Source organism: Hordeum vulgare, chromosome 5H (genome assembly GCF_904849725.1).
Source record: "Hordeum vulgare subsp. vulgare chromosome 5H, MorexV3_pseudomolecules_assembly, whole genome shotgun sequence".
In the NCBI taxonomy this organism is placed as follows: Eukaryota; Viridiplantae; Streptophyta; class Magnoliopsida; order Poales; family Poaceae; genus Hordeum; species Hordeum vulgare.
Window position 1 is genome coordinate 14773086 of NC_058522.1, and position 13657 is coordinate 14786742.

A 13657-nucleotide genomic window follows, 5' to 3' on the forward strand; every position below is an offset into this window, starting at 1 on the left:
AACACTCCTCTCATCGGGGGGGGGGGGGACTCATCACCATCAACATCTTCATCAGCACCATGTCCTCTCCAAACCCTAGTTCATCACTTGTAACCAATATCCGTCTCGCAACTCCGATTGGTACTTGTAAGGTTGCTAGTAGTGTTAATTACTATTTGTAGTTGATGCCAGTTGGATTATTTGGTGGAAGAGTTTATGTTCAGATCCTTGATGCTACTCATTACCTCTCTGGTCATGAATATGATTATGCTTTGTGAGTAGTTACTTTTGTTCCTGAGGACATGGGATAAGTCATGCTAATAGTAGTCATGTGAATTTGGTATTCGTTCGATATTTTGATGTGTTGTATGTTGTTTTTCCTCTAGTGGTGTTATGTGAACGCCGACTACATAACACTTCACCATTATTTGGACCTAGAGGAAGGCATTGGGAAGTAGTAAGTAGATGATGGGTTGCTAGAGTGACAGAAGGTTAAACCCTAGTTTATGCGTTACTTCGTAAGGGGCTGATTTGGATCCACTAGTTTAATGCTATGGTTAGACTTTGTCTTCATTCTTCTTTCTTAGTTGCGGATGCTTGCGAGAGGGGTTAATCATGAGTGGTATACTTGTCCAAGTAAGGGCAGTACCCAAGCGGCTGTCCACCCACATATCAAACTATCAAAGTAACGAACGCGAATAATATGAACATGATGAAAACTAGCATGACAGAAATTCCCGTGTGTCCTCGGGAACATTTTTCCTCCTATAAGACTTTTTCCAGGCTTGTCCCTTGCTACAAAAGGGATTGGGCCACTTTGCTGCACCATTGCTACTTTTGTTACTTGTTGCTCGCTAATACGTATCCGTCGTATCTACTTTTCCGAACTCTTTTGCCCTTGTTTTGGACTCTAATTTGCATGATTTGAATGGAACTAACCCGGACTAACGTTGTTTTCAGCAGAATTACCATGGTGTTGTTTTTGTGCAGAAATAGAAGTTCTCGGAATGTCCTAAAAATTTACGGAGATTTTTTTGGAAGAAAAGAAAAATACCTGTGCAAAGATCAACCGTCGGGGCGTGCCAGTGGACCACAAGCCCCTGGGCCGCGACCACCCCCCTAGGCCGCGCCGTGAGGGCTTGTGGGGCCCACGTGGCACCACCGACCCCAAACTCATCTATATATCTTCCGTCTCGCCCGGAAAAAAATCAGAGAGAAGGTTTCATCGCGTTTTACGATACGGAGGCGCCGCCACCTCGTGTTCTTCATCTGGAGGGCAGATCTGGAGTCCGTTCGGGGCTCCGTAGACGGGAAATCGTTGCCATCACCATCATCAACCTTCCTCCATCGACAATTCCATGATGCTCTTCATCGTTCGTGAGTAATCTCATCGTAGGCTTGTTGGACGGTGATTAGTTGGATCATATCTATCATGTAATCGAGTTAGTTTTGACGGTGTTGGGGATATTAACTATTGGATAACCAGCCCTAGTTGAGCCGGGTCACCGAAGCTGGCGATTCATCTCCACGTGGTTTGGGCCTTGGCCTGGTAAGGCCGGAAGTCGTATGGCGGGTCAAGACCTTCGGAAGGAGTCCATAGTAGAGAAAGTCTCCAAGTCTTGGAAAGATGGCGACTTAGAGATCGGAAGAGTCACGATTTGTGTAAAGGAAAGGACCCTTGTAAACCCTAGGGACTCGACCTGTATATAAAGGCGAGTCCGAGGGAAGAAGAGGGTAGGTTAGAAATCATCGAGTGCTAGGTCAGGAGAGTTACGCCCTCTTTGTAATCGAAACACCATCAATACAACACAAGGCAGGACGTAGGCTTTTACCTCCTCACGAGGGGCCGAACCTGGGTAAATCTTTGCCTCGCTGTCGTTCAACTCCTTTGAGTCGCCACCAAGGTGCGATGACTCCAACACTAAGTCCTTTCACGAGGACATCTGCCGTGACAAAACCACGATAGTTGGCGCCCATCGTGGGGCCTGTGCACGGTGGAGTTGAGTTCTCAAAGGGAGCCCTACTAGGGTTTGGGAGCTACGCAGCGGGCCTCATGACTAAGAGCCGCCGCGGGAAGTACTACATCAACAACTTGCAATGGGGGCCCGAGGCTGATTCGATCGAATCCGCTTACAGGGTCCCCTTCGGCAAGATCAGCGTCTTCATCGGCATGATTGGATCGCCCGTGCCTGAGCCGGACACCTCCTCCGACATCATCGAGCCGGCCAGGTACGTCCGCTCGGTCGTGACGCCAAACCTAACCCGTCTGGTCTTTGTTGGATTCGCGCAGGGATCTGAGGAGCCAGAACACTCAGCGACCCAGGAAACCACGCTGGTCAACACTGATGATGAATCGTCCATGGGCGATTCAGATTCAATCCAGTCTCTACACGGGGGCTGCCTTGGGGGCTTGTCACTGGCCTTGGACCCCGAAGTTCTTGACCAGTCTCACCATCAAATCGCCGTTTACATGGCAGGGGCGACTCAACCCTCGCCAAACCCAGCAGGCGGAGATGGAACTAGCGAGACGTCTAGAAGCCCGTCCGCGATTTTGGTGGAGTTAGCAGCAGAAATAACAAGGCTCATGGCGACCCCCATCACACCGGAAAACCAGGAGGCGGTAAACACGGAACTGACGAAGCTAAAAGAAGGGGTGGCAAAGGCTCAGCGGGACGCCGAGGTGGAGGCCGCGAGGATCGAGATCCGGCAGACTCAAATTACCGTTGAGATAGCTCGCTTGAATACCGACAACTGGCGGCTCGAAAGGCACCAACGCGCATCTGACGCTGTCCATCAGCGGAGGCACCATGGTCGCTTGCCCCCTGATCTCAACCCGACCCGCCTGTTTGACACTCCACGAAATCCTGGGGCAGGAGTCGCCCCGGGGGGAGGGCCGGGCCAGCCACCGAACCTGCCGTTTCAGCCAGCTGCAGATCGCGTTCCCCGATTCCAGACAACTCAGGGTCACTTTTCCAACCCGGTGGACAATGTCCTTGCCGCAACTCGCCATTTAGAATCCCTTCCGATTCACGGCAACACGCCAGCCGAGATAGAGGCAAGGAACGCCATTGAGATGTTGAAAACGACGGTGGTGCAAAACGCCCAGTTCTCGCACAGCCTAGATCGGTTGCACTCCACTCCCCAGACAAGCCGCACCACGAGTGGGCCGGAGGACCAGCCCGCTATAACCAGCGGACCGCGACCCTTTCCCCAGGTCAACTCGTCTGATCACGAGACCCGCCAGGTCGGGACCACCCGGACACTCAAGTCACCCCAGCGCCTCTTGTTGGAAGCGGCAGACAAGTGGGGGTGCTGTGTTTGGCCCCCGCCCTTCGCAACGAGCGAATGCCCAAGGATTTTAAAGGGCCAAGGAAGGTGCCTAACTACACTCCGTACCTTGAGCCGGCATCGTGGGTCGAGAGTTACGAAATCGCCATGGACATGCTCCATGTAAGGGAAGCAGTCCGCGCTAGGTACTTCACAATGATGCTCGAAGGGACGGCGCGTACTTGGTTGAAGAACTTGCCTCCCAACTCCATCCAGACTTGGGCTGAATTGAAAGAGCGTTTCGTCAAAAACTTTCGAGGAACCTGCAAACGCCCGATGACAATAGTTGATCCACAGCACTGCGTTCAACGCCCAGATGAGTCGGCCCACCACTGGTCGCAATGGGTCGCGGAAATCATTCACTCGTCGAACGGTATTACGGCGGCTCACGCTGTGCTGATCCTTGAGCAGAATTGCCACTATGAGCCCTTGGTGCAGAAGTTGGGGCGACTCAAGCGAAAAGTCCAAGACATGGGGGAGCTAATGGACACACTCACTAGGTACGCTGAGGCGGACGACACCAAAGATCCCGGCGAGGATGGTGGTAAAGCTAACTCGCCAAGGAAGGGCGAGTCATCCAAAAATCACACCCGGTTCCAGGGACGCGCCCGCCATAATCAGGGAGCGAATAGCAAGAGAAGGCAGCAGGAAGAGTCTTCGGACTTAGTCACCAACACCAACACCAATAATGTTAACCAGCGTCAGAAAAAGAATAGGGGTTATAGTGGAAAAAAGCCGCGCAACTATAATGAGTTACTCAAGGGCCCCTGCCCGCACCACGCCATGGCAGACGGACCGGCGACTCATTCCTGGGAGGACTGTTACTTGATGCGGGAGTTTCGGGCGGAGGCGATCAAAAAAGGGCAAAGCGATGACCCGGACCAACGGCGGGAACAGTTCGGCGCACCTAATCAACGCCAGAACCCCTTCGGCGGTTTCCCCGAACCCGGGGCTCAGGGTGGCTCGCAGCCAAGCAGTGGCCAGTATCCGGTGCATCACCAGCGACGGTATAACCCGCCTGGAGTTTTTCAGCAACCCCCCCACAGGGGGCTTCGCAGGGGCAGGACGACAATGGCGGCTTCCGCAATAATCCCAAGTAGTTAAGCAATGGGCAATACCATGTTTTCACCACCAATGCCTGCAGGCGTGATAAAAAGGTGAGTCACCGAGCGTACAGTGTATCTGAACTGGCACTCCCTAGATACCTCCACTGGTCCGAGCAGACTATATCATGGAGTAGGGAGGATCACCCGCCAAGAGTTGACAATCCCGGCGACTTAGCGTTAGTCGTGGCTCCCCAAGTTGTAGGATATACTTTGTCGAAGGTACTGATGGATGGGGGCAGCAGCATCAACATATTATACTTCGACACCTTCCAAAGGATAAACCTGTTGGAGAAAGATTTGATGCCCTCAACCACGGTATTCCACGGGATTGTCCCAGGTAAATCGGCATATCCCATAGGCCGAGTTAGGCTGACGGTTGCGTTCAGAACAACGTCTAATTACAGAAGTGAGTCGCTTATGTTTGAGGTGGTCAAGTTAAAGAGCCCCTATCATGCGCTGTTTGGGCGACCGGCTTACGCCCGGTTTATGGCTCGCCCCTGCTATGTATACCTTAAACTCAAGATGCCTGGTCCGAAAGGACCCATCACGGTTGATGGCGATAGGAGGATTGCAAGGGAGTGTGAAGAAGGGGATGCGGCTTACGCAGAAGTCGCCTGTGCTGCGGAAGAGCTGAAGTATCACCAGGCCAATGTTGATCCGGCTGATATGTCACCTTTAAAGAAGCCAACGACAGACGCTGAGCTGCCCCTCAAGTTCAAACCAACAGATGACACTAAGACAGTGGATTTCGTCCCTGGCGACTCAACCAAGCAGTTCACTATTGGGACGGGTCTGGATCCCAAATAGGAAAGCACGCTCATTGAATTCATCCGTGAGAATCGGGACATCTTCGCATGGAAACCTTCTGACATGCCTGGTGTGCCGAGAGAATTCGCTGAGCACCATCTCAATGTTGACCCAAAGGCAAAACCTATTCAACAATATCATCGTAGGTTCAATGAGGAACGACGCAAGGCAATCGGGGAGGAAGTTGCCCGTCTCTTGGCTGCCGGATTCATCGTAGAGGTCATCCACCCCAAATGGTTGGCTAACCCGGTCCTGGTGCTCAAGAAGAATGGTACCTTCCGTATGTGCATTGATTACACGGATCTTAACAGAGCTTGTCCAAAGGATCCTTTCACTCTTCCCCGCATCGATCAAATTATTGATTCAGTGGCGGGATGCGAACGTTTGTGCTTCTTGGACGCTTATTCCGGATATCACCAAATCAAGATGGCTGTGGAAGATCAGGAGAAAATGGCTTTTATAACCCCCTTTGGGGCTTTTTGCTATGTTTCCATGCCGTTCGGACTCAAGAGTGCGGGGCGACTTATCAGCACTGCATCCAAAATTGCCTCCGAGGCCAAATCGGACGCAACGTCCATGCCTATGTTGATGACATTGTAGTTAAAACTCACAGGAAGGAAACGCTACTCGGAGATCTCAAGGAAACTTTTGATAATCTGCGGGTATATCAGATGAAGCTTAATCATACCAAGTGTGTCTTTGGTGTTCCTGCAGGGAAATTGTTGGGCTTTTTGGTATCCGAGCGCGGCATTGAAGCTAACCCGGACAAGATCGAGGCGGTTACTTCCCTTGGAAAGTCAGCGAATATTAATCAACTCCAACGGATGGCGGGTCGTATTGTGGCCTTAAGTCGCTTCATAAGCCGTCTGGGAGAAAAAGCTATTCCCCTTTATCAATTGCTTAGGAAATCTGACCATTTTGTTTGGACAGACGAAGCCAATGAAGCTTTCTAAGCCTTAAAACGGCAGCTGGTCAACCCGCCAGTCTTGGCCGCCCCGACTGAGAAAGAGCCCATGCTTTTATATATTGCGGCAAACTCCAAAGCGGTGAGTGTGGCGGTGGTCATCAAAAGGAAGGAGGAAGGGAAGGAATATCCTGTGCAGCGCCCAGTGTATTTTATCAGCGAATTGCTAACTCTTTCCATGCAGCGATACCCACACTGGTAGAAATTAGTTTATGGGGTCTTTATGGCAAGCCGGAAGCTCAAACATTATTTCCAAGAGCATCCCATCACGGTGGTTAGCTCCGCTCCCCTCGGGGACATCATCCAGAATCAGGAGGCGACTGGGCGAATTGCCAAGTGGGCAATCGAACTTGGGCCGCACCACGTATGATACACCCCTCGCACGGCTATCAAGTCTTAGGCCTTGGTTGATTTCGTCAATGAGTGGACCGAGTTACAGATCCCGGAAGACATGCCTGACCTTACATACTGGACTATTTATTTTGACGGATCTAAATAGTTGGAAGGCTCGGGGGCTGGCGTGGTGCTGATATCGCCTCAAGGAGACAAATTCTGCTATGTCCTCCGACTCATGTTTACATGTACCAACAACGCCGCGGAATACGAAGCTTTGCTTCATGGTTTGCGACTCGCCAAAGAGATGAACCTTACGCGGGTCAAATGTTTTGGCAATTCTGATTTGGTGGCTCAACAAGTTTCAGGTACTTGGGATTCTCGGGACCCCTTCATGGCGGCTTACAGGAGGGATGTGTATGATGTGGCGGGTCATTTCCATGGCTATCAGGTTGATCACATCGACCGACGCCTTTACGAAGCAGCTGATGCCCTTTCACGTCTTGGTTCCCAGCGTAAGCCGGTTCCCCCCAATGTTTTTCTGGATACTCTGCATAATCCGTCCGTAAGGTTGCCCTCGGAGGAAGAGTTGGCAATACCAGATCCTGAGTCCCAGTTCGTGGCGGCTCTCCATGTTACGCCGGATTGGGTTCTTCCGTATCTGGCCTATCTCGCCCGAGGCGAGTTACCTACGGATGAAGTGTTGGCTCGCCAAATCGTTCGGCGAAGAAAATCCATGGTGATCATCAATGGCGAATTATATAAATGAAGCACTTCCGGGGTTGTCCAAAGATGTGTTTCCTCTGAGGAAGGGTGCATAATTCTAAATGACATTCATTTCGGAGATTGTGGGCATCACGCCGGGTCACGCTCCTAGGTTTCAAAGGCGTTCGTCATGGTTTCTTCTGGTTGACGGCCCATGCAGATGCAGAGGAGATAGTTCGTCAGTGTGATGGATGCCAGCGTTACGGGCGACAGGCCCATGTGCCGGCTTAAGAACTAAGGATGATACCCATCACTTGGCCTTTCACGGTCTGGGGGTTAGACATGGTTGGACCCTTTAAGATGTCGTCCAACAAGAAAACTCATTTGCTGGTGGCGGTTGATATGTTCACCAAGTGGGTTGAAGCAGAGCCTGTTGGAGCTTGCGATGCGGAGACAGCGGTCAAATTCTTGAAAAAATTGATCTTCCGGTTCGGATATCCACACAACATCATTACTGATAATGGCACTAATCTGTCTCAAGGAGCGATGCAAGAGTTTTGCCATCGTGAGCACATCCGGCTTGATGTTTCTGCGGTTGCTCACCCACAGTCTAATGGACAGGCAAAGCGGGCGAATCAGGAAGTTTTGCGAGGAATCAAACCCCGACTCATGCTTCCCTTGGAACGTACCCCGGGATGTTGGGTTGAGGAGTTGCCTTCAGTACTATGGAGCATCCGGACCACCCCGAACCATTCTACGGGTTTTACTCCCTTCTTTCTGGTCTATGGAGTAGAAACCGTTCTTCCCACTGACATTAGGCATGACTCGCCCAGAGTTGCCGCTTATGTGGAACAGGACAATGAGCTGGTGCGTCAGGATTCTTTGGACGCCTTGGAGGAAGTACGTGACTTGGCTGCAGCCCGATCGGCCATTTATCAGCAGGACTTACGGCGTTATCACATCCGCCGGGTCAAGAGCCGAACTTTTCAGGAGGGCGACTTAGTGCTTCGACTGATACAAGATTGTACTGGCATGCATAAGTTATCACTGCCATGGGAAGGACCGTTCGTCGTCAGCAAAAACCTTCGCAACGGGTCCTACTATCTGGTGGATCTACGGCCTGATCGGCCAACCACGGAGGCTGAGTCAACTCGCCCCTCGAACATAGCCCACTTGCGGCCTTATTATACTTGAGCTATTAGCTCTACGTTTTGTAAGTTTTTTCATTTCTTATAAAGCAATAAAATTAACGCCTCCTGACTTGGGGGCTTTCCTGCTAATTGAAAGGCATGGATCTTTATTTTTTCATCAAGAAGTCGCCCAAGCATGGACGCTATCCATACCAAAGAGCTTAAGTCGCCATGATGCGCTTATTACATAATGGGGTATCGATAAGCCAAAGAGGATCGAAGTCGCCACAAGCGCGCGATTCAAACATAGGCGCCTTATATGATTCTGTGGATTAGGCCGGCTTACTTGAGGACAGTTTGTTCTCAAGTCATTTTGTGGTAATAGCGTATACGCTTCTACAATTCTATGACGGTCTTTCCCTTAATCATAGGTCACTTGAGGGCTTCCTCTCACTGAGATCAGCCTTACTACCCACTTGGCCTACGAAAAATTACCGCATTACAAATGGTTATACTGGACTGTGTGTTGGCCGAATCGCCATATGGACCCGTGAACTCTTGGCGAGTTATTCCGCTCATGGACCGTGAACTCGCCTTGGTTAAAACATGTCTGGTACCGGCAAGCGCCTCACATGGAAAATATAGAAACCATTGGTTCATTGAACCCGCTTCACTAAAGCTTGACTCGTGCCTGATCAGCCGGTCTAAATACTTGAGCTTTTGATACAAAAGTCTCCCTTGGGTAGCACTTGAGTTTATTTAACTCGTCCTATCCTGTCGCGACCTGATGAGCCGACGAAATTACTATTTTTTACCTTCCTCGCACTGCCACAAGGTTTTTCAGACTTTTTTCTGACTCGCCTCAAATATCTTGGGCCAATTGCTATTTATTATCACCCATTACTCACTGAGATGGTTTGATATATGTTTTCAAGATTAACAGGTTGATGATCAAAATCATTCTAGCCATGGCGGGTCAAGCATCAGAAAAACGCCTCAACGGTGGATCAAGCATTTCAAAACGCCTTAAGGGCAACATAAGGATTTTTCAAGATATCACAGAAGCAGTTTGATTTCTAAAAATACTTATTACATGGCTCTCATGGCCAAATCTATGAAGTTTTATTCTGCTGAGGTCCTTGGATCAGCCTGCTGCGAGCTTTGGCCGACTTCAATTTGCAAGTCGCCCAGTACCCAGTTACACTTGGATAACGCGGCGAACTCATCTTCATCGTTCCGCACTGATGAGAGATCCGCCTCCAAGTCAAAAGGATTCTTGGGTCGACGCGGAGTTAAGCTGGTCGTTACAAAGGTTGGCGGGTTAACTTTCTTGTTCTTGTTGTCATAGGCAGCTTGGTATTTTGATAAATCCAAGCTTGCAGCAAGCTGAGTCACCGCCAAACGGGATTCTTTGACAACACGCTGGTAGTCTTCTTCAACAAATTCTGACCCATCATCCTTGAGCTGGGGAAAGCCCGCCGCTACTTCTTCTGGGTTTATTTCTGGAGCGTACGCCAAACACTGACTCAGCGTAGTCAGTGCTCCTTTTCGGGCGGCCGACCGAGTTAACTCGCCAATTTGAGGAGGAAGGGTCGATAAGCAGCCAAGCATCTTCTTTATTGATGTTATGGGTTCCTTGGCGCCCATCACTACTTTCACGGTCAGCACACTTCCGGTATACAGTTGCTCCGTCAATGTATAAATTGCCTTCAGCATCAGGACACAATCATCCTGAAGATTGGCGGCTCTCGGACCTCTATAAGAGGTAATGATAGTCAACGATTTATACAAAGCTATTTATTTACAAAGTGCAAGGTCAAGGGTTGGTTTTTACCAAAGACAGCTTGCGCCATGTTGGAGATATGTCGCTTTAAGCCGGACAACTCTTGTTGCACGGTGTCCAATTTGGCTTCAGCTTTTTCTGCTCGTTTTATTAAAGCATCTTGATCAGCTTGAGGCCTTTTTAAGTCGGATTTTAGCTTCTCCATCTCATATAAGATCAGTTGACACTTCTCTTCTGATTTTGCCCGGGCATCCTGCTGATCGGTTAAACTTTTCTTCAAGTCGCCAAATGCTGATTCAGTTTGGATAAGTGATTCCTATCGAAATATATAGTCAAGGGGCAAGTCTTAGAATTATTGCAAGCAACATCCCTGACACTTGGGGGCTAATGTATAACTTTTTTAGACAAAATTATACAGTATCAAGACCTGGCTCATCTTTTTACAAATGACCCGGCCCTTGGGGGTTAGAGGTCGAAAGTTTTTTCTTCAAGTATCAAGACCCGGTTCATCTTTTTACAGATGACCCGGCCCTTGGGGGCTATAGGTCGAAAGTTTTTTCTTCAAGTATCAAGACCCGGTTCATCTTTTTACAGATGACCCGGCCCTTGGGGTTACAGGTTGACAGATTCATTTTTTACTATCAAGACCCGACTCATCTTTTTACTGATGACCCGACCCTTGGGGGTTAATGAGGATAATACAGTGTGCAATTAGACATACCTCATGTTTGTTCTTCAGCAATCGAAGCAGACTTTTCTCCATCTCATAACTCGCCTCCAGGAAACTTGCAAAGCCAGATCAAAGTTCTTTGAATTCGAGATTCTCATACTGGGAGAGCTTAGCCTTGGAAAGTTCATGCTCAAAAACAGGTTGAGCTGATGACGATACATGCTTTGATAAAACCGTTGTGGCCGGCTTAGAGAAGCGGGTACCGGTGATAACTACAACGTCTAGGTCTTGTGCTATTTTCAATGGAGTTGGCGGGTTAGGCGCTTCCATGTTTTCCTTGTGCGAGCTGGGGAGATCCACTTGATCTTCACGTTTGTCTTGGTCCGGGTTATCCTGGATCGGCGCCGATTTTTCAACAGGCTCCGAAGATGTAATGGGAGTTGACCTGCCAGTCTTCCTTTTCTTTGCATGTGCCCTAAAAGGAGAAGGGGGTGCGTTTAAAGGAATGGATATTACCACCATCAAAACAAAGGTAAATCTTGTCAAAGGCTTACCCAGGGACACGGATCATCGGTGGAAGTGCCGACATCACTGAGTCACCGGATGTGGGAGGAGAACTCTGCAAAAATAAATACTTCAAATATATGAGAAGGTTACAAACGCGATCCAAAAGGACATGAAGAAGTGTTATTAAAAGATACCTCATTTTTCCTTTTCTTGGTTCTTGTTGGTAACCCGGACACCAAGTCTCCAGAATGACTCCGAGTTTTCCGATTTGAAGTATGGTGCGCTTTCTTCAAAAGGAAATTTGGATCCAAACAAGCATTTGGGTGTGAGAAGGGAACTTTCCCACAAATTCGCCTGGCCGGCTTAGGTGGAGGAGAAGATGAGTCGGAGGAAACAGAAATTACCTCTACGGAGTCTTCCTGGCTTTCATTGTCCTCATTCTACACAAGAGATACAAAGGTGTAAACACAGAACTATCAGTAATGGATGGCGAGTTAAAGAGGATGGATTTTTTACCTCTGAAAGTACGTCACCAACTTGGGATTCATCGGCTTTAGATGGCTCAGTGACAGCGGCTTTGCCCTTGCCCTTGGACTTTTTCTTTGGAGGCAGCCTAGCTTGCTTCATGGCCGACTTCTTTGGCCTCTTGGACCAGAATTTATCACCTTTCTGAAATGGCATATTTTATAAGAGGTCATAGTTCAAGTAAGACGTAAGGAATAAAAACAAGAGGCGGGTTAAGTTATTTACCTTTGGTGCCGGGTTAATCTTGCAGAACGGCTTAAGACCTATTTGGCCGCATTTTTCCGCGGGTTCACCGGTCAACTTCTTGATGATGGTTACAATATCACTTTTTGTCAGAGCCGTGTGGAAGTATCACTGAGGGTGATCCAGGGTGCCGTCAAACTCACACATTAATCCGTCCCGGCGACTTAAGGGGAGGATACGCCATTCAACCCAGCAACGGATCAAGTCAACCCCAGTAAGGCCGTTGTTTGTCAGAGATCTTAACTCGGACAATACTGGGATAAAGTCTGACTGCTCTTCTTTGGTGAGCTTGTCTGGGAGTTTGAAATTTGTTGGAAGGCGATCTTCCCTATAATTGAGAAGCTTGTTCTCGCCCTTAGGCGAAGTCTCCCGGCAGTAAAACCAAGACTCGCCCCGGCCTTTGGGATGGCTTGGCATGGCGAGTGAAGGGAATGAACTATCCCTACGGCACTGAACATTGACACCTCCAAGCTCCAGACTAGGGCCATTGTGAAATTTTGTTTGGTGATTCAAGTGGAAGAAGTACCAGAATAAAGGAACTGAGGGTTCCATCCACAAGTAAGCCTCACAAAACACTTGGAACTGGCATAGATTGCTTATCGAGTTGGGCCCTAAATCCTGGAGGCGGACATTCATAAAGGTCATGGCATCTCTAAGGAATTTTGATCCGGGCGGCTTAAAGCCCCGTTCAAGGTGTTCAACAAAAACAACTATCTCCCCTTCCTTCGGATTGGGGACTTCTTCTCCTAACCCGGTGCGCCAACCGAGAACCTCTTGAGGGTCCAGGTTCCCCGTTTTTACATAGTCGTTAAGTATAGCATCATTGACCTTGGTTGGGAGCCAATCGCTTTTGAAAACAATGCCCATGCTACAAAGGGATAAAATTACGGGTAAATCAACACGCCAAGCATCTACTGGCAATGGTGAAACAAGTTCATTTGACTAGCCAAACAATTTGCCTGATGACTGAGGGAGTTTTTTGACCCGCCGATGAAGGTCCAGGGTCAGGCTGCGAGGGCGACTTGTGAAACTCTTACTATTTAAAGGAGAGGTGTTTCAGAGCTTGAGTAGTATTTGTCAAGATGGTGAAGTATGAGATTATAAACAGATTAAACAGATTTCACTCGACAAGCGATAGATTATGGATCTACTGGACAGACAGAAATGAATGCGAAAAAGGTCTGGATAAAACGGCCTGCGACTAAGGTGGGAGCAGTACCGTTGATCTGGTGAAACCTTTTCTAAGTATGCAAATAAAGGCCGAACAAATAAAGGTATGGAAAACATTGTTGTGCTTGCTATCATCACCGCCAACTAATCAGGAATTACGAAGCCGTTCGGGATGTACCAAGAACACAGTAGGCATGAACCTCGAAAAACATGGATCTGCCTTCAATGGCGGGAAGATGACCTGGTGGATACGGCTGGAGGCGTCCGAAGAGGGGTTCGCCGCGAGCGTTGCACGGACGGCGACGAAGATCTCGGACGGACGCGAAGATCTCGGGCGGCGACGAGGTGATCGACGGCGACAAGGTGCTCGACGGCGGCGAGGCGTTCGACGGCGACGAAATGCTCGGC